At 32.5% G+C, this 26,629-nt stretch overlaps 1 protein-coding gene across 4 annotated transcripts in view; it reads left to right on the top strand.

Moving 5' to 3' along the window:
• The first annotated feature begins 795 nt into the window (after nt 1-795).
• The window catches only part of LOC126748785 (myocyte-specific enhancer factor 2), a 150,621-nt gene continuing 124,787 nt past the window's right edge, over nt 796-26,629 (top strand). Inside the window, exons 1-2 of one of the 4 annotated variants that reach the window (XM_050458236.1) lie at nt 796-915; nt 12,863-12,904. The gene's annotated coding sequence lies outside the window, so the exon portion shown is untranslated. Of the gene's footprint in view, nt 920-1,088; nt 1,426-12,862; nt 12,905-26,629 lie in introns of those variants that run through there. The other 3 variants (XM_050458240.1, XM_050458237.1, XM_050458235.1) reach the window with 3 other exon arrangements.

The raw sequence follows: 26,629 nt of genomic DNA, 5'->3' as shown, positions 1-26,629 counted from the left end.
CAAGGAATTATTTTTATAAAAATTAATTATTTCCTGACTATTATTGCTGCTAGGTACCTTACTGCTGTCAACAAAATAATTGTTGAAATTATCGGGATTCTTAAAAGCTTCAGGAATCTGTTTTTGCTTACAAGGTAATATTTTTCTTAATTCACTCAATTTTTCCCCATATGTACAGTTCCTAAATTTATTTCTATAAAAAGCTTTTTTTCTGCTCTAACGGCTGTGGTGATATAGTTCCTAAGTTGCAATCGAATCTAACGACAAACCAACCAAGAATATCGACCTGCATACCGGCACTTAGATCAATTAGCAAAGAATATGATGCCGGACATAGAGGTGGCCCCATATTTGGACTTCGTTTGCAAGCCCTAGGGTGAAATTGGCACTTAGATCTCATAGTAGGATATTGGCGGTGGCACATAGAATATATTGAGAGAAAAAAAACGAAAATGTATATTTTAGCACTTAGATCATTTAGCTCGACCACTCTTCAAATATGTGATAGTTTATGTTCGATGTTAATATTTGACTATTTTACTAGGCTTAGATTAGGACTTATATCTTATTGTTATTGTAATTTTTCACCGATTGAGCAAATTTCGACTGAATTCTTAACCAAGTAATTTGATACGCGAACACATTACAAAAGCGCTCAGATTTATTTACTACTATTGTTTACTACGTGGCTACCAACGTGTCAGTATAAACACAGCATTAAATTTCCTCTTAGAAGTTGTTTGTGTTGCATATCTTTATCTTTAATGAGAATTCGGGTGTCCATGATAAGAAACTTCACAATGCCGAAGGCAAAAAGCGAATTAATAAACATTATTATTATATCAATTGTAATCAAATATTTTATAAGTTGTTTTTAAAAAGTGCCGTTAAGATTTTATATTTATAAGCCAAAATGTAGGTAAGAATTTGTGTATTTTTTAAATTTTGTTTGGTTATGGACATTATGTGTATATTATGTTAACTAAATTGAGAGTGTATAATATAAAATCAAGGCCTTAAATTTGCCTAAAGCGAATATTGTATAGTGTGATGTCATAATGACATCATCGGGAAATGCTGGTGTCGCATATCAGAGGAAAGAGAATATATCGCTGCCTAATAGTTCAAAAACGTACCAACTCACGCGTTGGGTACCTAATATTATAAAATAAGTTGTCACCTGTTTGCGGTGGTTAATAGCGGCATTACTGATCAGTGTATTCCTACCGTTCTCTAGAATCAATAACAGCTGACGTCAGACTTGTTTCATCGCGATTCGCGATATCAGTCGCCAAGAGCGGAAGGGGGGTAGTGCACTTGTTTGTAACTTGGCTAGTAGTGTAAGTAGTGTCATATACCCGTGCTAGTGGTTATACCATCGTTTCTTGTGTTAAGTGTCAGAATTTGTTATTAACTGCCCTGACTGTAAGTTATTTGTTTACATTGTTTTGACCCTGTCCTACCAGCTTCTTACTAAAATTGACCTAGCCAAACGTGTTATTAAGCCCATACTTATGTATTTTGCCGTGGCCTTCACCGGCAAATTTACTGTGTTGACATTGATGGGCTGTAGCTGCTTAACCAAAGATTTCAAAGGCCAGCAGGGGTCAGTAAAATTTAAGAGGGAATGAAGATTTTTTAGCATTTCTTATTAATATAAGCCACTTGTAATGTATCTTATCATTAAAAAGATTTTGAGTTTTATTTGATTATAAGCTATCCCGCCTGCGACCTGTGACCTTATACCCCTGCTATCAAATGTAATGTAGCATGAAAAAAAATTGAAAACAAGCCTTAATAGTTTTTATTTCATTTAAATTGCACGTCAATCTACCAGCGCCCTCTAGAAATTACATTTATTTAAAAGAAAAACAAAACATCGTCCTGTTCAACAGTAGCAAAACAGGTTGTATGACTTCTTGGCATTAAGTATTAACTTAGGAATGAAAAACGAAAAAAGCAACCTTTAATATGGTCTCCTCTCTTGCAATACGCACGTTGTCGATCTTCTCGAACACGTTGATGAATAAATACATATTTTATATTTTTGTCTACTTATTACCAGCAAAGTTACTAGTAGCTTCTCACATCTGGCTATTTTATGAAACTGTCAGGCCCAGGCAGACAAGTCAGTTAAGTGCGTTTACCTCCAATGACAGTCGGCCGATTTATTTTCTTTGTAACGTTATTTTTAAGATTATATTGCTATACTACCATGTAATAATATCGTTATTTTTGTCTGGGTTCATTTCATCTTTGCAAAAATCTATTATGCTTTTTAATTATTGAAACTTTGAAATAAAACACAATAAAGTTCTGCCATTCAAAAAAAACATTTTCGATTTTCGATATTGAAACGTTTAAAAATGAAGACAAAACTTATACTAATCTCATAAAATACAGAGTAGTAGAAGAAAGAATAACGTCGAATTAACGTCTTAACATCATAAATTTTATTGACTATAGTTATTACACTAAAAGCAATGTTTAAAAATTTCATAAAAAAATATTTTCTAATTATTATTTGAATATTTTTTGGGATTTAAGTCTGGCGACTATAAGGCCGCTGGAAAACTTGTGGTGTTATTAAAAAGGAAAGTTAGTACGGAAACTTAAATGAATAAAAGGTTAGGTTTGGCGATATAGTCCTAGAGTCACGAAGCAGCAAAAATAGTTATTTTTTAACCCTAACCACTGACGAAGTTTGAATTTATATTTGGAATCATTATCGTGCTGCAAAAATTAGTCAGATGCATTAGGTTATCAATCTATAAAATCAGTTTGTGGCTCAGTATTTTCAGGTGCATTAATCGATTCATATGCCGGTCTATTCGCGGAAGAGCCCCCTTCTCAAAGCTAAAGAAACATCCCCATACCATTTTCAAGCCACAGTAGGCGTGATAAATTGTTGGCCCTGTCTTCCATTAAGAGAACGTCTAACATATGAAATAAATAAAACAGACCACTTTTTGTATTCAGCCTATAATGAAAACAAAAATTGTTTCCTAGCGCTTTCGGCCGTGGGCCATTATCAGGGCTTAGGGCAATGTCAAAGCAGTGTCGTTGCTTAAAAAAAATTTACTTAAAAAACCATAGGCAAAGATGTGCTTTGCACCATTTTTAAATAGTGTCGTTGCATTGATAATATCCTAAGCCCTGATGATGGTCCACGGCCGAAAGCGCTAAGGAGCAATTTTTGTTTTGATTATATGCTGAATACAAAAAGTGGTGTGTTTTATTTATGAGTTAAGCACAGCTTACTACTCATACAATCATTACAATATATAAAAGTCTATCAGTTCGAAATAAATTAATTTTCGATTGATTTTTAAAAACCGCCTCTTTCCAGTCCAGATCTAACGTGTTCTTACTGAAATATAATCGCCACCTCACATTATTTTTGGAGAGTTTTACATGGAGAGTAATTTAGAAATGCCAGGCCATCCTAGCGTTTAAGTTCCCTACTCTTTTAAACCTAATATTAAATAGAAATATTTTTTTGCCGTTTCAGCAAAAGCAGAGTAGTGCTCGTAAAATTTAAAAGTTAATAAAAAATAAATTTAAAAGCTCGTAAAGTTGTCTATATGTAGAGCCGTTTTACACAGTACACAGCAAGGAATAACGTCAAACATTATTTCCAAAATTACGAAGAAGTGGCCTAAAAATATTGAATACGTTCTATATCCTCTCAAGAACGTTCCAAAAAACATAACAGAAACGCATAAGTAAGCATTCTTAAATACACCATTCATTTTGTTTTAATATTTACAAGGGAATCCGGCACACACCTAAATTGTCGGTTTCCACATCGATTTTTTTCATTTCTCTTCTTCTTTTCGGTCTTTTGAATCGTTCATTATATGACACACTGATCCAACTCAATTACAAAATTCGCTTATTTTACATTAAAAGTTTAGTTTTACATAGTATAAAGTTAGCCCATCACCGATGGACTGATAAGTTTCTAAAAAGTTTCGAATATGGCTATAAAATGGTATTTTGGGTTTAATAATTTTCTTGATGTCAATTTATATTAACGCATGTTGTGTATTGCTTAGATACCGAGTGGCTTATCCTCGATATTCATTAGCAGTTATTTGAATTGATTTTTTTTCGTTAAAAATACTAATGAGGGAGTGAAATTTTCATGTTTGCCGCTAATTATTGGAGTAAATTGAAAATGTTATGCCCTTTAAAGTGTTGACAAAATTTGAATATATTTTCTTGGAAAATAGGTGGTTCTCGAAGTTTACTTTTCAGCTAAGTAACATCATAACAACACAATTTGTATTGCGAATACTCAACATTTGCGTGGTAACCATATACTATCCGTGAATATTGCGTAGGCATAATTCGATTGATCGTAAGCATGTTAAAGAAGCTTTTTATAAGAAAAGTTGAGAATATTTAATTAATTGCAACCATTATGATTTTCCATACAAAAAAACTTTTTTTATCTCACTAGTTTACATTGAATACTTTTTACTAGCAAATTCAAACAAACAATTTGAAACAAATTAATCTTTTACTATGAAAACCAACCAAGGTCATAATATTATAGTGAATACATAATATAAATCTACTGTTTGAACAAGTTATGTAAAAAAAAATCTTATCACTGATTCACAAGTCTTAAAAAGTACTCTCTTCCTTTCCAAGTTGTAACTTTTATTGATTTTTAACAATAATTGAGTGTGGCTTTATGATATCCGAATATTGCGACATTATTTGAGTTTAAAACAAGATGGCGGTCTTAAAAACATAATTAGAAAAAAATTAATAATTATAATTCTTAATACAAAGAATATTAGTACCAGTAGTCAAATAATTTTACGAGCACTACTTTGCTTCTGCTGAAATGGCAAAAAAATATTTCTGTGTAATATTATTTCTATGCTTTTAAACCTTATATTAAAGAACTTAAACGCTAGGGTGACTTGGCATTACTAAATTACTCTCCGTGTGTAGAATTTAATGCTACTAATTCTTTAAACCAGCGTAACATTAGGTTTAAACCCAAACCCAGGTTTCTTGTTAAGCTAATTTGCATTATGGGAAAGTTTTTTTGAAATAAACATAATAACCCATGTGATTTTCAAATCGAAATAGAATATAACCTAGTAATAACAACTAAGCAATAACAAGCGCTATCGATAATAATACTTCAGTCCGTTTTTTATGTTTATCTTAAAATTACTCTCGATATATCCTATGTAAAATAATTTTATGCAAGTTTTATGTAAAAACTAATATACTCAAAGAATATTGGGTTCTTTAAAGAATATTCTCAAATATTGTGGTCTAAATTAGACCTTTTCACCACGAATGGATATATTTTTCTCTATACGTTTACCAAAGAAATTAGATATTTTCTGCAAAGACTTTAATAAACATCATGGAAAACAAACCTAAAAAGCAAAAATCTAAAATCTTAGTTTTCTGAAAAAAATTTCTGTTTTATGATTATACTGTGTATCAATTTCCGCGTAAACGTGGTCATAAAATATAAGACCCATTTATCATTTAGAGGAATTTAATATGGCCGTTGCTGGGAAGGGATGTTGTTTCGGATACGACATGTTTATGAGCAAAAAAGTTCTTATTTTGACCTCTAAAATATGCTTGTACTTTTGTGGTAAATTAATAAAAAATCTCCGTAAGTTTCTTCAGTTCTACTATAGTTACACTTATGTGTAGTGTGAAACATCTGACGTTAGCAACTGAAAAAAACTGTTAAATAGTATATTTTTGAGGAATATGATGAAATAACTTATTAGGCATAATTTTAAAATATAAAGGATCCGCAGTCTCAATATTGTATGGCATTATTGAAATTAATTTTTAAAAATCATTTATAATTTTCTCAAAAACGTTAATACCTAACGCTAGTCTTATTTTCGTTGGCACCACACAAGGTATATGGAAAAAAAGCGCGTAAAAAAATATATTTTTTTTCATTTGACCAGTTTTATATTTTTTATATTAATTTTGTAACTTTTAGATTCAATTTTATACAAGAGGAGAATTTTCTTGTGCGAAAATCGATAAATTTCATACATATTTGTAAATTTGTATGTGAAAGCTGTGTTTAAATGCAACAAACTCACGGAGTTTGTAAGTTTTAAATTTCCAATACAATCTCTTTATTTCCTAATTTTACTGGTAAAATCGGCTCAATAAACTTCTTACCGCGCAGTGAAATTTTGCACGTTTAATGAAAGCAGATTTAGTAAAATTTCGGCGAAGGTGCCGGACATGCATTACATATCTAATATATAGTATACTTTATTTTATGTTAATAAATTGAATCGAATGATACATCTACTATAATATCGCCCCCTTAATGCTAAAACTAGATAACTTTAAAAAATCCGTTTTGCAGAAAGTTGATTTCAAGTTTGAGAACCAAAAAAAAAACAACAAATATTTCTAGAAACTTACATTTTATTCTAAGAAACTAGCCTTTTTGGAAGTTTTAAGCGTTGCCATTGAAAAAGATTATACAAATTACTATTAACAAAAGTGTGAAACGAGATGTCTACTTTTAGCACAAATTTGCAATATATCTATTTATAGCATGAATTTTTCAAAAGTTATCGGGTTGAAATGTATAAACTAAATTAAATTATTCTAGTGTTTGTTTTTGTTGAAGAAAGGTTATTAAAATTCTTCTTCAGTATCAGAAGAAGCTTTAACTCCTCTATTAGTTGGAACGATCCTGACAAGGCAGTTTTTGATAAAACGACCGAAATTCTTCAGGAAGACCCAGAGGTTTAATCGTAAATAAAGAGTTAAGATCATTATATTTCTCTTTTTTGAAACCTAGCTGTCCCATATATAGTGGTTCCAGGACAATGGATGATTGGACAATGGATGAAGGAAATTTTTAGAAAAATTTATCCACGATATTTTTTGCCAACCTACGGGTTTTCTATTGCTGTCTTCTTTTCGAAAAATATAAGCCCGCTCAGAATACTTCTTCCAGTCAAAAATATCTTTGTGTGTGACGTTATGAATTATGTATGGTTTGTCCCCCTTTCTCCGAGCACATCTCGTGATTGTTCTCCAGTCAAAAGGAATATTTACCTTGCCGACTCTTTTAAATTCGGTAGCTATGGCAGCATGCATTGAGTCGCATTCCATTTCGCTGTGTCCTTTTACCAAGAACTTCAAATCTATAGCTTGCAAGTGAGGAATTTCTTGAACTGCTTTCAAGCACATACCTGCTATATACTTGATTAAGTTTTGACCTCCACATCTGTCGCTGTAGCAAACGATATGGTTAACTGCTTCTGGCAAATATCTAAAATAAGAATAGAGCCAACTAGCAATTTCGCAGCTGCCTCTTTTTCCTTCGATTTCGCTCCACATAAAACACTCCACATCACCTTGATGAGAAACGGTGTCATAGATTGTAAAATTGTAGGTTTTAAGTCTTTGCTTATAAAATAGCGCATTATTAGTTTTGTCACTCGGAACCAAAAGAACTTGCTGCAAATCAAAGTTGCAGCAAAAAACATTTCCCTCAGACTCGGCTGCTTTTTCTTTGTCAGATTTTTTCTTCTCACGGGCCCTATTTTTCGCACTTATGTGTGCTTGATATTCAGACTCTAAACTACTCTGATCACTTCCAGGGGTATTATAGGCCATGCATAGGATCAGCATATTCTACACTGATCTTTTCGTGGACGAAAAAAGCCCAAATTGTAGTCATTGCAAAATACCTTTCTGTAAATAGCTGCAGTTCCAAATTCAATATTTCGCTCTTCACAACCTTTTTTATACATACCGTACATTATTGTTATGTTTAAGTCTGGATATAAGTATTTTCTTTGCGTCTTTTCACGGCAATTATGGGAAGCCATTACTGGAAATTTCGCAATGTGACTTCTAATTGCTCGAATTATTTCAGGAGATGTTGATTTTTTCACGTGTTTTCCTCTGTTGTCACTTGTACTTAAATTGCCTTCAGTTCTTTTATTCAAAGCTATGTCCACGACACCTTTGTGTATACGCCAAGAGTATTAATAAACATTTTTTTGCAAACTTGAACTTTGTTATTAGTTCGAGGTAAAAAAAATAAAATTGTGCTATCTCGTCTTGAATTTTGTGTAGTGGTCCATTTTTTCTTAATTTTTTCCGTGTTGCTATTAATAAAGTCCCTTTGCTTTTCATAAAAATCCAACTTGTAGTAATTCTGAAATACTTTAAGCCTTTCTTCATAGGATACCTTATTGCTGCACTTACGTCTACAAGTTGGTGGACAAGGATCTTTTAAAGATGTTCCAGGTACAAATTTTCCTTTTGATGAAACATAGGCCTCTCCGTGCAGTCTTCTTTTTTTTTATACAATTCAGTTCCAATTGTTAATATTCTTTTTTCTTTTCCTAGGCTTGCTAGTTCTAGTTGGAAATTCCTCCATACCTTCTAAATCTTTTTGAGGTTCGGCAAAATCTACTTCTTCAATAATTGTCCTCGCAATTTTTTTTGGTTGTTTAAATGTTGCGGATTTCTTATATGTAGTTTTCTTTTTCCTAGGAGGAGCTTTCTTTGAAATTGTTTTTAATTCCATGTCCGAATCGCTTGAAGAGCTTGATGGAATAAAATCAGAATCTTCCGGCGAAAAGGGCTCAACATCTGATTCAACGCAAAAACCACTTGGTCCAGGTTGCATAATAGCCATATGTACCCTTTCTGCGAAACCATTGTTACCATCTAAAAAAAATAACAGCCGTTTTAATTTAGGAACAGTTTTTAGTAAAGTATTTTTATACCTTGGGCATCACTGATAATGGATGTAGTACTGGGTGCAGGCCGGCATTCTATCGTTGCGAAATTAGAAATGTCCTTTGCTCTTGGTAACACATTATCGGCTGCGATAAAAATCATAATTAGTTGTTAAATGTTGTTCTATTTTACAAGTGTCGTTTATACTTTAAACCGAAGCTTAAACTGCAAATTGCAATGCAAGCATGTGCGGTTTAAACTTCGGTTTGAGGTTAAACGGCACTTGTAAAATAGGCCCTTAAACTATAAAAGCAACTTACTTCCGGTATCCGTTAAGGGTGATTGGGGCTGCTATCTAAATGGAAATAACTCCGTTGATTCATTTACTTCAGCTTCTAGAAGAAAGAATTAGGGTGCAGAGCTTATAAGATTACTTATAAACAACAATATTAATTTGTGTGTTACATAACCTCACTTTTTTAGACTCCAATTATTATTCACGAGAATTGCTTTTTTAGGCTTATTTTAACCTTTAATATGCTTTAATGCCTCCAGAATTTTTTTACCTCTAGAAGTAATATTTTATATTTAAATAAACTCGTTCCGCAAGAAAAAAATAAGAAAACACCCTCTCATCACGAGTTACAGCTGGCAACTGGTAACTGGATATCTCAACTAACCAGAGAAGAAGACATCCAAGTATATTTAAAAAATAACGCAAGAACTAGATAACTTAAGTTATCTCTATTGGCCTTGTCAAGTGATTTTATTATTTTAATGCAACAACTAGGCAACTTGAAATATCCCACTATAGAACGAAAAAAGATAGGAATGTCGAAGTTAACTACTTTTCGCAACTTTATTTAAATACCTTTTAGTCATTCTAGGAGATATCTAGTTATAGCATTGAAAAGGGGACAAAATATTTAATGCGAAATTATAGATAACTCAAAATAGCCCAAAATCAAGTTATCTAGTTTTAGCATATATTGCTATATAATTATAGCAATTTTTATAGTGTTGTTTAGTAACATTAATTCTTTCTCGTACATTTAGACTTTTGCATGATAAATCGCGATATCGCATGAATTTCTTTTACCTTTAGTGTTTTATTCTTAATTCTTACATACCTTCTAGGCCAACATTAATAAAACAAAATTATAAGATACTATAATAAATACAATTTTCAAGTACTAAATTAAACGTAATTTTTGACAATTATCCTAAAAATTAAAGCTTTAAAAATAAATAAAATTATGAAGAAGGAGAATAATTGAAAAGAATTATGTCCATTCCACTTATAATTGTTGATCGAAACAGGAAAACAACCAGGAGGCCTAATATTTTTACTTTCTTGTTATCCTTTGACTGATACGTATATTGAACATTATTTGAACTTTATTCTGAAATTTTGTTACGGTTTTTTTTTGGAATAAAGATTTGTGGATGGAAATAAGTATGGAAAGTATCAATTTTTTAGGTTCTAAATTCAGCAGTACAAATATGGTGTAAATAATAGCTTCCCATGCCAAGAAATCGGTGTTTGTGTGTTTCATCTAAATTTAAACAAACAGTTGTCGATTGTTTTTTTTTTAATGCGCTGACAAAAATCATACAAAAATATAAAATCCTGGTTATGTAAAAAATGAGAGTACTAAGAATATTCAAATTTAATTCCAGAACAAATTAGAAATAAAACTTCGAAGCATTTTGGGTATAAGTAGAATCGTAATTAACCGTTCACTCAATAAATCTCTATGGAAGAATTACTGTCAAAAAGCCGCCCTTAGATCAAAAAAGAATAGGAAGGCTCCAATAGAGTTTGCTCATTGAGAATATCTGGATCTCATGATGGTTTGGGGAAAATTTTCTCGATCTTGATTTTAATAAAAAAAGGTATTCGAAAATGCATTTTCTACCATTTGCAGAAGATATTCTTGATGGATATTTCAATAGAATAATGATTCAAAACTTGCGACTAAGATACAAAAAGATTAATTTGCTGAGAAAGCCATTATTGTACTTGAACGACCATTCTTATCCTCAGGTTTAAACCATATTAAACATCTGTTAGATAGCTGAAGTGTAATGCATTGCGATCTTAGAAAGCAACAATTTTATATTCTTTAATGAGTGGTTGAAAATTCCTCCCGAGACTCTGTGCCTAAAAGAGGCCAGGCAGTCTTGGATGCCAACTGGTTTAGTAGTCATAGCTACTATACCAGTATTAATAATATGTATATAACAATATATGTATTTTATAAAATAGTGAATCCATGGTTTTCATACTTATTTCCAATTCTAATTCAAAATGCATTTCATGTAAAATTATGAATGTCAATAAAAATTATTTTCTTTAAAAAGATTATTAGATATCCAATTTAATTGTGTATACATCGCAATAATTAACAGAAACTAATATAAACTTGCGTGCATAAAAATCGGCCCACTGTAAACTTTTGACTAAATATATATTTTTTAATTATCCATCAGATCAAAAAAAGAAATATGCTGTTTGAAAGACAATTTAATATCCTTTAATGTGAGTAGAAATTTATCAAGAAGCCGGTAAACAAATGAACCGTGTTTATGTGGTGATTGTAACGAATATAACAAATTTGTCAAATAATAAAATTATTGCGTTTGCAACTGAAATTTGCATATTATTCGTTTTTCATAACCTCAATAGTGTTCAAGTGTGTTAATTTAATGCATACTACACCACAAAAAGCCGCCCAAGTTATTGCTTTAATCGAAAATGGACTTAGTCAGCGAGCTGTTGCTAGACAATTGGATATGACTCGCGCAGCAGTTCGAAGAGTGTGCCAACGTTATGAGGAGACTGGATCCTTTCATAGGCGACCTGGAACAGGTAGGAAGCGATTTACAACCGCTCGTGATGACCGCTTTATTGTGTTAACAATATTAAGAAATCGTCACCTTAATGCCGTTCAAGTGCAACGACAGCTCCGTGAGGTGCGAGGAGTGCCTATTAGTCAGTGGACAGTGAGACGAAGACTGCAGGAAAATAACCTGACCCCTAAAACACCTGCGATTGGTCCAAAACTTACTCCAGCTCATTGGCAAGCACGCTTGCGTTTTGCAAGGGATCATCTGAATTGGACGTTGGAACAATGGGGATCTGTTCTGTTCTCAGATGAGTCCAGAATATGCCTCCATGATAGCGACCGAAGAAGGAAAGTGTACCGAAGACCAAGAGAGCGATTTGCAGATTGCTGCTTTGAAGAGCGAAGTGCTTATGGAGGTGGTTCCTACATGATCTGGGGTGCAATTTCTATAGAAGCACGAACCGACCTTCAGTTCATTCGTAGGGGCGACCGTGTTCACGGAAGAAGAGGTTTAACGGCTGCTAAGTATATCGAGGAGATTTTAGCAATTCATGTGGTACCTTACGTCGACTACATTGGAGATGAATTTACCTTTATGCATGACAACGCAAGGCCGCACACCGCAAGAATCGTGCAAGATTACATTGCAGAAGTCGGTTTTCGGGTTATGGAGTGGCCAGCATACAGTCCTGACCTAAATCCGATCGAACATTTATGGGATGAGCTAAAAACGAAGAATTCGAGCTAGACTTCGTACCCCAAACTCGATCCCAGAGCTTATTGTTGCAGTAGAAGAAGAGTGGCTAAACTTCCCACAAGAAACAATAGCAAACTTGATTAGATCTATGCCTAATCGTATGAGAGATGTTATTAGGGCAAGAGGAGGTCATACACATTATTAAAAAATTAAGTGTTAAGTTTTAAATTGTCAATAACCCTATTTATGTTAATAATAAAAAAGCCTAATTTTCTTAATGCATTAATTTCACTATGTTAAAGATAGGATGTTCATTAGGAAGTTTTCATAAATTTATACTCATATTAAAGGATATTAAATTGTCTTTCAAACAGCATATTTCTTTTTTTGATCTGATGTATAATTTTTAAAAAAAATATATTCAAAGTCAAAAGTTTTCAGTGGGCCGATTTCTATGAACGCAAGTGTACTTGTCACTCAAAAAAAAAAAATTATATATTTTCTTCGTCACTGTATGTATTACATGTCATAGCAAAAAAATCTTTGAATTTGTGAGAAATTTGTTATAAATTATTGATATTTTTTTTAGGTTCGAAAAATCAACATGGCTTTTGAAGAAACGCCTGCTTTGGTAAGTGTTTAACTTAATATTCTAGTTTAGATTCTAATTGATACAAATTATTTTCAAAAATTACTATGTGTACATAAATGACTTAGTTTTGTACAAGAGAAACAACATCATAGACAGACCCGCTATCGCCGAATTTCCGCAACTGCGCTCTAGAAAGTTATATTGATGGTATGTGGCTATGAGACACTAATGTAATATCAGACCAAAATGTTGTAAGTGTATTACAACAGTATGTCACGAATATGTAACAATAAGGGAATCTATTAATAGTTTCTGTTTTAAATGGAATTACATAAAAATATATTTTTATGTTAATTATTAGGACATTAAAGAGAAGAAAGTGAATTTGTAATTTCTAAAAAAAATATATCAATACTCTGAAGGACAGTAATTTGAATAATAAAAATAATATGGCTCAAATCTTAAAAAAAAAACACTCAGAAGTTGATATTTATGTTACCTCCTTCAGGCGAGGTTGCTTCTCTGTCACTATTATCTCAAACTCTTCTCAGGAAGTAGGTAGTTTTCTGATCTGCTCTGAGCACTACACTTGTCTTTTTGAAACTTGTGTTAGGCTCAAATTTAGACCAAAAGCTATTAGCCATAAAGGAAAAATAAATATCATGCTAGCTTGTCTTATAATACGATGGTAATTACAGGGCAAATGATCTTTGCTGTTTTCTTGAATCTCATAAAATATTTTATAACAATTTTAGATCGTCTCAAAAGAAAATATAAAATGCCCACCTTTCTAACCCAATCCCTACCACATATGAACTTCACCAGCATATACGACACACGAGGGATGGCAGCTATTATAGAAGAAAGAAAAACCGATAAACTTAATGCAAATAGACTCAACTCGACCAGCAGAACAAGAACAAAGAATGACGAAATATTTTAATATTACGTTGTAATAGGATTAGTGTGATCTCTGTATGTTGATAAGGAGTAGCAAACAAATATATCTAGACTAACAAAAAGAGTATATCGCAAGACATAATTTAGGACAGGACATTACATTATGTCCAGCTGAGATTACTATATAGCGGGTTGGGAAGGGCGGGAAGACTTTTCTCCACGAATGAAAATGCCAATCTTTGTCAAGAGTTATTCATTTCGATGAGTTTTACCACTTATCATCATCAGGCTCTAACACTACATAGCTGTGATGTTTTGGATGGACTGTGATGGAGAAAAGACTTCCCGCCCTTCTCAACCCGCTATATTATAGCTACTCTACTTCAAGAATGGACTTCTTATAAAAAAAAAAGATTACTATTATTCACCTTAATTAAATCCGAACAAAAAACATTATTTCTTGCATTATCGTTATCTTGCCTCAAACCTTGTAAGTTTTGAAATTCCTTTTTGCTATCTTTATCAAAACGTGTATGTTTTTGATTTTACAATGGATATTTGATATGCAGTAAGAGGTTCTAACATAATCCTTTAAATATGCGCTGATAGGGATGTAAATTAAAATGACTAAACAAATGTGGCTTCGAAAAAACCATATTTTTTTTGCATAAAGAGGATGGGTTAATCTTTTCGGGGTTATGCAAATAATATGTTTCATGTAACCTCAAATTTCAATATTAATTTAAAAGTGGCGCGTATAGCATGCTTGACTGCACCCTAACATTGGGATGGTCTTATGTGTTTGTGAGAAACTTTTTTGTGAGTACGCCATTTTATGTGACTGATTAATTCTTATATGCAATTTTATTAGAAAGAACATAATAATTCATGATGATAATGGTAAGAATATTCCTTTGATGTAATTTCCTTATTAGTAATTAGCAAAACACTGTAAGTGCATTTGTATAGTGTAGTAAAACTATATATATTTCCCTTTTCCAAGTGGAAAATGTTAAAAAAGAGGTAACCTTAAGGTAGTATTTTAGAACTTTTAGAAGAACATTCTTAGGAAAATATGTGCATTGGGTTGTATTCCAAGTTCATTCCTCATTACAGCTAACACTATGTAGTGGGGACTAAAACAGATTAAAGGGATTGGTGCTTTTTTTAGCGTTCAGAGGGACGATTAGTTTTAAATTACGAGTTGAAAACATTTTAAGCACCATTCTTCTGTACAACGGGACCATCAAACATTTTTTGGTGATGAAAAAGTGGAGGAGGTACGCTACCAGTTTTTCTTAAACGGCTAGTTACTCGCTTAAACTCCTAAATAATATACAGATAGAAGAATTACATTACACTTGACTTATGCTATATATATTAAATGCTTCCTTGTTGGTGTACTTTTATAGTACGTTTAAACCAGTTATAATTTGTCTATGTATGACCAAAAAGTTAACTTTAAAAGTTAAATTTATTTATTGCTTGCCTAGTTGCTGCGATGGTCGTTTGATTCATAATAATTTAGGAATGTACATACTATTATTCAAAAATATTTATTATCCGCAAACTTTATTGACTTTATATTTAAAAAAAAATATCCATTCACCGATTTTTCTGTTTTATTTGGCTGCTAGATGTCGGACGTATGCTGCTTGATTGCGTAAGTTGTGCTGCTTAATAGGAAAATTTGAATTAATAAACTTAATAAGGATATAACACAAAAGCAAATAAATAAATCAAAGTGCTGTTTTTAACAAATCGTAATATAATTGCTTAATGCTCTTTTTAGCAGATGTATAAATCATCATAACTTTTAATTAAAAACTTTCTGGTTTATACTAAAATTTAGTTATTTTAAAATCTGGTTTAAACAAATTTGTTTATCTTAATAAATTTTATATAGCTTTAAAGAGGGCAATTTAGTAGATAGAGTATGACCATGTGGTTTAAATGTTTTTCGTAAAATTATACTCAATGGAATGCAAGAGAAATGTGCCCTCTTGCGGCTAATTATCAAATTTCAAACTAGTTTCAATATAATATGTGTCATGGTTTTACAGAGGACAGAGATTTGGATAGTTTACAAGGAAAGAAAAGAAAAAAAATCACAGCCACTTGTCGGAACTCACACGCCTCTTTAAGATAATTATGACACTAATGGTTTCTACACAACTTATACTTAAATTATAATTTCATAAATTTTTAGTATATCGATCAATAGATAAGCAAAAATAAACCAATAGCGTCCCCTTGCTGAAAAAATTGATTATTTTAATTTACGGTGGAAATCGTAATGTACATGAGACGAAAAGAATTTTTAATGTTCGCTTTTCTAACCGCCCAATATGTCGAAAGTATATACGCGAGCTAATTCAGAAATTTACCGAGACGGGTAGTGTTGCCAGTAGGAAGAATCCAGGGCGTCCCAGCTATCCCGAAGAAAAACAGGTGGATATTATAGCAGCTATGGTAAGAGATTCTCCACATTTCACAACATTCTACTTCCACAGTTGGTGACACTTGTGATGTATCTTCTGGTACTGTCTAAAGGGTACTTAAAAAACATCAATTTCATCCGTGTAAAATTCGAATCTGTCATGAGTTGACAGAAGATGATCCTGATCGACGTATGGAATTCTGCTGTAAGTAATGACCGAGAGAATAGGACGCCAGCCTACTTATGTGAAGAACATTTGTTACAGTGATGAATGTACTGTTTTTTTGAATGGTAATCTTCATAGACAAAATGTTCGTTATTGGAGTGACGTAAATACCCACATATTTCGTGTAACACAATACTCAGAAAAAATAAATTTCTAGGCTGGCATATTAGGGAATCACATTGCCCTGCCTCTCTTTTTAGACCAAAATTTGACAGGGGATCTTTACTTAGACATGTTGGAAAATGCAGTAGAACCACTGATTCTTGAGATTATTGAAGACAGTCTCATGAATTTAAGTTAGAAACAGTTTTTCAACAAGATGGGGCCGCCCCACTTAGCAGAAATGTTAAGAATTGATTGAAGAAAGGAAAGAGAATATTTGACTAATACTTACAATAATCGGTGGATTGGTCGTCGAGGGCCGTCCGAGTGGCCAGCCAGGTCACCCGATCTTACACCTCCTCACTTTTTTTATGGGGCTACTTAAAACAAGAAGTTTACGTCACTCAGGTCGAATCTACCTTCGATCTAAGTCAAAGAATACATTGATACATGTCGCAATATCGATGTTGCTACTTTCCAACATTTTTGTGAACATTTTCCTAGAGATTATTTTACTGTCTTGAAGTTAATGGTGCACATTTTTTAACATGTTTTGTAGTGAAATAGTTACATTTCTGTATTACCTAAAGTTTAATTATTTTAAATGGAAATGCGAAAGATAAAATTTTGAAAGGCTGCTATTTTGCTATGTGTAGAAGTAATGACCATAAAGCATTCAGTGGGAGCTTTTAAACGATGTATCGCATGAACCCTCTTTCTATTTAATTAAATTTTTCAAAATGGCGTCCCGCCGCCATTTTGAAGTTTTGCAAAATGAGCTAGGGACCAAAAAATATTTTCCAATGATTTTTATTAAAAAAAAATAAATAAACTAATTGAATGATACGATTTTATGTTTTATATTTTGCGTTTTTTTTACTGATTCTTTCTACTCTTTACGAATGAATATACTGTGAATTAATCACCAAGGTCCTTCTAGGCTTTTTAAATTTTTTTAAATAATGAAAAGCAATTTTTGCGATCACAAAACTTTAAAACATTGGAAACATAAACTTCACCTCACATTACTTTTTTCTCCCCTATCACCTTCAGTTTGGACCATGAGACACCGTCTCACAGTATCTCATCCGCTATGTTTAGGTACATTAGGCATTATAATTAATGTACTACAATATAACACTCTTTTATAAAAATAACGTAATACCGTCCTTTTTTCGCTATAGAAAATGTGCTAAGCTCCAATTTTTTCAGAGAAGTTTGATGCTTTTTAAAAACGCATATGTGGCCTAAATATCCGGTACTTTGTATACAAAGGGAAATAAATAGTTGCACAATATCTACACGGTTAAGCTGCTTATAAATATTTACGAAATCCAAAGGCCGTGCATGAAGTATATACAAATACGTATATCAAACGTGTATAATACAAACAATTTATTAAATCCATAAACGCACAGTTAACAACTATATAGGTGAGAGAACTGTCGATATTTAAAGGGTTTGCCTATTTATAAACAATATAATTGTGGACAAGCAGAGAATTTTGATCAAATGACCTCATTTTAAACGGTCTTTGACTCTTCTGATTTTCGATGAGATGAAAGCTTAAAATCTTGGAGACTTTTTGTTTTCAGCTTTTTGTGAAGTACTATTAAAAAATGCTATAGTTCCAACTAATATTGGAGTAACATAAAATTTACGGTCTCAGAAATTTTGAAAGGTTTTTGTACAACGGAGGCTTTAAAATTCATAGTAGCGGACAAATAGGCTAAATAAAATAAATCATAACTATCCTGTACTCGGAAAAGAAGTCAAAAAATATGTTATGGTATTATTTCACATGGAAAAGCGTCAGCGTGCAGATCATTTGTGCGCGCGGGAAGAACATCGATTCAGTGCTTTCAAATGCTCGTTGACCGTCCTCCTGAAAGTTCGTTCACGTAGTCATTGGCTTGACCTATTGCACAGTGTTGCCCTTTATAATAAAACATAAAATAGATAATAAAAATCAATATTTTTTTAGAGAAGTATATAAAATAAATGAATGTCACATAAACCGAGTTAATAATGAGTTAAGCAATATTTACTTAAAATAATGGTTTTAATTGAGGTGCCTAAATATATATAGGTGTGAAAACAGAGGCTACTGTTTTCACTTCTTAACCAGGCATACAAACGTTTAATTTTTGATGACTTCATTTAATGCATAAATTTACTTCCATACCAGGGGTTGCAAAACCCCTAGGAGGGACTAGTGCCAATTCTAAAATAAGAAGTGGAAAGGGTGGTGGTTGCATGACCTTAGTCTGTAAATCTGTAGATTTTATAACACAAATCTCTTATTTATTTTTTAAAATTTTACCCATTGGCCGCAACATTATGCGTTGGCCCCCAAGGACGCTTGGCATATTAGCCTTGACAGGCTAATTGGCATATGTAGGTGTTATCGGAAAAAATGAGCGCTGAATCTGCGATGTTCATTAACAAGCAGTTTCTAGGGTTTTTAAACTAGGTGCGTACGCACAAAAAGAACATTTTTTGGCAGCTGCTGAGTTATAGCTAGGAGGAACCTGTAATACTCTGCATGTTCTTCCTAGTAATAACGTTCATCTTTGAGCTAGGACAGCTTTTCACAATATCGTTCTCTTGCAAATATAAATATTCTTAGTTAATCGAGTTGATTTTAGTTCATGCATCTTCCTGAGGCAAATAAGTAAAAAACCTGAAACCTCAGTTTTTTTTAATGAGGAATACAATATTAAAAAGTTTATTCTTTTATTTAATCGTATTTACTCTAGTACTATTGTTTTTCTTACTTAACAACTTATTTTGTTACTATTGCGGTGCTCATTCTTGAAACTATTACCTCAAATTCTTAACTTTATTGCTCATACTTTCAACTGTGTGCTGGCTGATCCTGATCGATCAGCATTTATGTTAAATAAAATTCTATCCTGACCTAAATACAATTCACTAAAACTACAAATTATATATTCCTAAATAGAATCAGTTTATCAATAAAAATTCGATTGGCTTTAATTTAACCAAGGGTATAATATATTTTTTCAAAATTGTTTTTATTTTTTTGAAAGAAAAAATCTATCCTTTATTACAATTATAATTAAAAACCTGTAATATTTAAAATATAAAATTAAATTAGTATTAAAAGAACTGCTTATGATTCTGTGACATGGTGTGGTCTCTTTCTTCAAATCTGGAGCTCTTGTTAAGACACTCTTTATTTTTGTTTATAAAACAGTATATCTACTAACATACAATAATTTCATATTCGCACTTGACAAAAATCAAACAACAAATATTAATTTTGTCAGTCTCCATTTATTTTATAAGACAGAAACTAAGTTAAAATTATGGCACGTGGAAAAATAGAATGGTAGAAATGCAGCGAGCAGAATGATACGAGACGTATATTTATAAACGCAGTAATATTAAGAATTTTTGCAACTCATCATGTGATCAGACCCGCTTCATTAAGAGATTGTGATCGGTAGCGAAAGATATACAGTGCATCTGTAAAGTAGCGGATAAATTCAATAAAAATGAAATGGACCGTTTCTGAAAAAAATGCCTGAACCCGTCGAATTTAATAGGTATTTGGTTTAGGGTTTTTCTACAAATGAATAGTGGTTACATAAGCAATTTTGAACGAAAAATGATGATAAATGTAAAGTTAAAGAAATACCTCTAAATTAAATGTTAGTATTTTGGTTTTTTAGTTATTATTATCGTTATTGTTGTCAGTGTCAAAAAGTGAATGTATTTCGGTGCAACTATTTGAAGTATTTTTACATTTGCAAGTGGTGTTTATTTTTTTTGAGAGCAACTACACTTTATTACCGAACGTGAAAGAATCGAAATCTTGTGCATGATTGGTTTCGGGGAGATGTCGCGTACTCAAAAGGAGGTGGTTCAGTTGTTTAGTACAACTCATCCTAATCGGTCGCCAATTAGCCAAAGCATGGTAAGCAGAGTTGAAGCAAAGTTTCGTGAATTCGGGCATGTTCGGGATACTCAAAAAGCTGGTCGGGCTTCAATAACTGAAGAAGATGAGTTTAATGGTCCAAGATAATCCCAAAGCCACAATCAACAGGCACGGCTTCTAATGTTAATTTATCGCGATCTACTAAGTATTGAAAAAAGCAAAGTTCCACTCTTATAAAACATTCTTACTTCAAGAGCTATCGGAAGATGATTTTGATCGCCGAAATGAATTTTCTGAGCAAAAGAAGCAATTATGTATTGATAACAATAGATTTGTAAAACGAATATTTTCTGACCAAGCAACGTTTACTCTAAACGGCTATGTGAACAGACAGAATTGGCGACCGAAAACCCTCATTGGGCCACATAATGTCATACACAACATCCTCAAAAAGTCAATGTGTGGTGCGGTATAGTGGAAGGAACAGTTTTAGAACCTTACTTTTTTAATGAAATTCTCACTGGTGAGAGGTATTCGGACTTCAAAATGATTTTATCCCTGCTCTGATAACTTTGTATCCGGATTTGGAAGAACCCGGCATGCACCAACGTGATCTTTTTTTTCAGCAAGATGGAGCCCCGCCACACTATGCTTTACCAAAGCATAGTGTGGTTAGTTTTTCAAATCGTTGGATAGGTAGACAAGGGTTCATTGAATGGCCACCTAGATCGCCAGATTTAACTCCCCTCAATTACTTTTTATGGGGATACTTAAAAAATAAAGTTTATGTCACTAAACCAGCGAGTTTAGAAGATTTAATAGAACAAATACGCCAGGAAATTAGAAATATTTCTCCAGATGTCACTGACAACGTTCAAAAAGAATTTTTAAATCGCCTTGGTTATTGTCAGGTTGTTAACGGTGCTCAATTCGAACATTTAATTTAGATGGGTATTTCTTTAAATTTACATTTTATCATTATTTTTTGTTCAAAATTGCTTATGTAACCACTATTCATTTGTACCATATCCTTTGTAAAAAAATGCGTTCTTGCTGATTCTGCATTAAAAAATGGTGGTTTCCATTAAAAAAACATATGCTAAAATATGATGAGATATATAAATAAAGCTCTCTCATCAGAACTTGAAAAAAACACTAACATTTTAACAGTTTTACCACTAGCGTGTTAGTGGATGTTTGCATCTTCGGGATAAGATTAAAACTGTATAAAGTTTTTACAGTATAAAGTTTATATACAGTTTTAATCTTCTCTGACTGAGCGACTACCATAAAGGTCACTTCTAATGAATAAAATCCAATATGATATCTATTAACAAAAACGAAACATTTTAATTAATTGAAACATTTAATTAACGAAATTTAAAAACTCTGTTAAATATATTATAACATTTTTTTTGAGTAAATTTTATTTAGATAATAACTCATTAACAAAAAAAAACATACACCAAAAATAATAATTTACATAAATAATCCTTAGCAGGCATGATGAGCCACGTGATTAACGGAGTACTTTTTATATTTTGGTAAATGGCGTAAATGAATTTAAATCGTCTCATTAAAAATAGTAATTAACTAAGAGCAGAATCAAATATTTTAACATTTTTTTAATTATTTGTTAAAAAAAATGTATTTTATGTTAATTTTACCGGGAATTAATGTCACTCATTGCAATGGAAGTACCAATTTAATGAATACTGCGTTATTACAATTCATACATTTTGGCAGTATTTGGCAAGTATTATTTTAAAATTGATATTTAATCAATTTTGATAGAGACCGGTTTAATCTGATTCAATAAACACACATCATTATTATTAGACAATGAAAGTAATACCAGAAAAATTGGAGTTTAAGCCATTTTTAGACAGTCTATGTGGTATAAATAATCTCATTTAAGTCAAAATCCTAAAATGAACGAAGATTTCGGTGTAAGCGGCTTTATTTAAAACTTAAAAAGGAATATCCTGAACTTTATATACGTTTAAGTGCATTGGAATTGTTTGAGGGGAACTCTTTGTAGTCTCTCTGAACTATTTTGAATTTTGCACAAAAAGGATTTAAGGAGGCATCTCGGTAATTGCATATATTTTATAATATTATTTTATTTGAACTTAATTTAAAATTTAAAAAAATTACCTATTAAGATATTTATTGAACATGAGGACTGGGATGGTGGATCTTTTAATATGCCATATTAAAAGTAGTTATTGATATTTATAAATATGTTAAAAATTAATTGAACTTGGAATATACCCCAATAAATTTAATATAAATTTATAAAAAAATTATAGGATGTTTGTGATAACAGGTGATGATTGTGAAATTAATTCTTATTAACAAGCCATCTTAAGGATAGTCCTATAATTGGAACCTTTGGTGTGACTCAAATTACGACACAGTTTTACCACTAACCAAAACTCTTTATTTTACTCTCGAGACGTGTTTCGCTAAGGATGTTAGCATCTTCAATAGAAGAACATAACTGCTTGTTCTAGAAAGTATATTATCATAAGAACAACAATTTTCAATATGTTACGCCCATGATAAATGTTCATATTCGAACACTATTTTATTACTGTACGCTGAGCGAAATGATATTATAAAAGAATCGATAGCAGCTGTAGCAAGAAGCTGGAGTGACGCACTTTAGCACGGCCTGTTGTGTTCTCCTGTTCGTTATTCAAAATGGAAGCCACGTGGGAGAGCACGTGCTCAACGCCCCCGTAAAAATCATTCTCTTCGTTTTAGTTTAAAGCAAGCTGGTAACAGCGGGGGATAATTTCTCAAAGCGCTCAAATGAATACTCAAATTTAGAGTATTAATTTATACTTTATATTAGGTAAAATATAATATTCGCTAATGGGCTTTAAGTTCTTGTTATATCCGCATCGTAAAAGTTCGTATTTTCTAATTTTATAATTCATTCGGAAAGATTTTTTAGTCCTTAATTAGAATTTTTGACCATAGCAACCGTAATGCACGTCCGTCGGTTTCAAATTAACGTTCCATATTAAATCGTTATTTTTTATTTTCATGATTTTTTCAGGAAGGAAAAAAATCTCTTCAAATATTTGTTGTTGAAATTGTGTTAATGAAATAATTGTTTATTTAACGAGTAATATAACTGATCAAAATTGAATGAAAATATATATTTCCTTGTATATTACTGTGAAAAATTTTAATCCTACTAAATGTATATACTATCCTATCTAAAAACCTACTGCTCAGAGTGTAATATTATTATTTGGGTAGTATTTAATCGAACATCAGTTTTTATACTTTTTAGCACGTTTAAAAACTGGGTGGAGCAACAAAAATACTTATTGAGCATCTAATCTTTAGCATCTAATAAAGTTAATATTGTCAACTGTTTTATACTAATCTGGATAGCTATTTAAATAATAAAGCTTCTAAAAACTGTTTGAACTTCATACTTTATAATATGACAAAAGCTAGTGAGCATAAAATAAAACAAAAATAGGCATCACAAATATACTTTATTGTCTTCTATTTATAAAACAAAAAGAACAAAAAATGCCATTTTTAAAACAGTATTTGAATCACAAAACAAAAAAGAGTGAACATTAAACAAATTATTAATAAGACTTCAATAAATTAAAAACATCACTGAATTACCAAAGCAGGTTTGGATTTTGATGGACGTCCACGCTTTCTTTTTTGTCCAATATGGATATTTTTGCCTCTACAGGCGGAACTGTATATTTTAATCTAATTGCTAGGCCCAGAAGATGTTTGCACATATACATCTTAAAAAAACTGTGGACAATTGCAGCTACCATTCATCCAATCATCTTTTTCTTTGGGAATTGTTACTCTCCAAGTGGAAAAAAAATTCTTTGAATTCATCAAAAGTTTTCCAAGGGTTTTCAGTCTGAACATCCAATACTTGACCTCCTGGTACTATATAGACATTGTTCTTCGTGTCAGCATCTAACACCTTTATTCTTTTGTCTAATTTTGCCCATTGATATGCTTTTGTCCAATCAGGAAGTTTAATAAGCGCAGTAATTGAAAAGGACTCCTCTGTAGTTTTGCAGGACCATTCGTTAACCATCTCCGATGCGATAACCAGAAAACGAGACAAAGGAAATCTTTCGCGTAATGTATTGCTATCTTTTATGGTTCTATTAAACGATTCCAGTGCGTTGTTTGTGGCTATAATGTGCACGTATAATGTGCACTGGGTGTCACCTAATTAATTTGTTCAGGAAAGGCAATCAATTGTTCAGGAAAGTGAACAATCCTACCACAATCGTCTTTTCCTCAATTTGAAGTAAATTTATAATGAAGGTTTGTAATTTATTTTTTTTTTACGGAATACACTGATATAAAAGGGCAAACTGTATGGTACTCCGATAAAATGATCAGAAATGAACGTCAGGTCCGCTACGTTTCTTCTATGTGCCAAATTGTCCAAGCTCTCAGTTATCCCTATATCACTTCTAGATGGAATCATGTAGCTTCAAAATGTGCTTGAGTGCATGTTTATATGTGAGAACAGTATCCAAGAGACTGTTGAATCTGAGCCTTGTACAGTGTTAAAAGCTGTTGTGGTGTATGCAAACTTCTCGTTTTAAAGAGAGCCCAGTTTAAAAGTTTCGCTTTAAAGTTTTTGAGAAGCCGCTTTACTATTCCCGCTACATGATCACGCCAAGGCATATTGCTTCCAACCTCCACACCTAACAAGCAAATTGACGTAATAAGTTTGGGGCGGCAGAGGCAGCCTTCTTTGAAAATACAGCAGCCTTATTGCGTCCCGATGCGTCAAACTCAATCAGGTTCACTCAGAAACACACAATTCAAAATGGAGTTGAGGTCGGTATTAATAGTTGTTACCTGGCGACGCCTGACATTGAGTGTCTGCTGAAGTCGTTGAGCGACCTGAAGAAAGACACAAATGTACTGTCATTAGCAAAGCTGTAAATTGGATTAGAAGTCTTGGCGTGGTCGTACATATATATTAGGAAGAGGGTAGGAAACAAGATACATCTCTGAGGGCGCCACCGTCAATTTGAAAGATCTGCGAGGTGTGTCCATCAATGACAACCTGGATAAATCAGTTCTCAAAAAAGCTTTCAAGCCAAGCAGCGAGAGTTGGTGGCGAACTATCAGAATACAGTTTGTTTAAGAGGTTTTCATGCATGACATAGGCCAACAAATCTCTAGTAGTCCTGTATTTTCGTAAACTATACTGACGGTCGCTAATTATGCCGGTAGACTCCAGGTGTTTCAGAATTTGCTGCTTGACGAGTTTTTCAATTACTTTGGCGATTGCCGGGATTAAAGCAATCGGCCGGTAATAGTTGGCCACCGTCTTTTTTCCTTTTTTGGGTACAGGTTGAATCCGCGAAGTTTCGAATGTCCAGGGAAGAGACCTCCTCTGTATGAAAGAGAAAACAGTTTGCACAACGGTGGTGTCAGCACGACCGCACACTTTTTTAATATTGGCGGTATTCCATCAGAGCCGGTGGTCTTGTTAGTGTTCAAGCCTTTCAGAACTTTTTTAAGTGACGGAAGACTAGGTCTGTCATCGAAGAAGCCTTTCTCGGTGGTGTTTTGCTTTGTTTTGTTTTTGTTTTGTTTATCTGACCTTGCTGGGTCTGCCTTTTCCATTGCGGTCATTGCAATGAAATCATATTCCCTAATCAATGGTGGAATTTTTGACCTACAGAAACCTTTGCAGAAGTCCTTGAAGCTTTTGCTATAGACCAGAATGATCTTGATCAATTTGGATAATTGAGAAGTTTGTTCTTCATCCTCGTATTAATACATTGTTCTTTGTAGGTATATATAGGCATTATATACAGAACCCAACGAAAGTAAAAACTTGATTGCGAGATATTAATACTAGCAGTAGTAATATTGCGTAATGAAGTACTAGGATTTCAAAAGTTAAAAAAAAGTTTCAAAAGAAAGTTAAAATTACCCAAGATTTTAATGTGAAGATCTTAATTTAAATTTAAAACTGCTAGCTTATTATGTTTCACATTTGTAACGGATCTAGTAGAGAAAGTTTAGCAAAACAGTTTTCCCGGACGGGGAAGTAGTAAGTAGAAGTAAGAGTGGCCAAATTATATAGATAAACTACCAGTCATTTTGAACTAGCCACTTATTATTATTTATGTCGGATCTTTATTAAATTATGAAGAG

Source organism: Anthonomus grandis, chromosome 22 (genome assembly GCF_022605725.1).
Source record: "Anthonomus grandis grandis chromosome 22, icAntGran1.3, whole genome shotgun sequence".
In the NCBI taxonomy this organism is placed as follows: Eukaryota; Metazoa; Arthropoda; class Insecta; order Coleoptera; family Curculionidae; genus Anthonomus; species Anthonomus grandis.
This window is presented reverse-complemented; position numbering and strand designations above follow the sequence as displayed.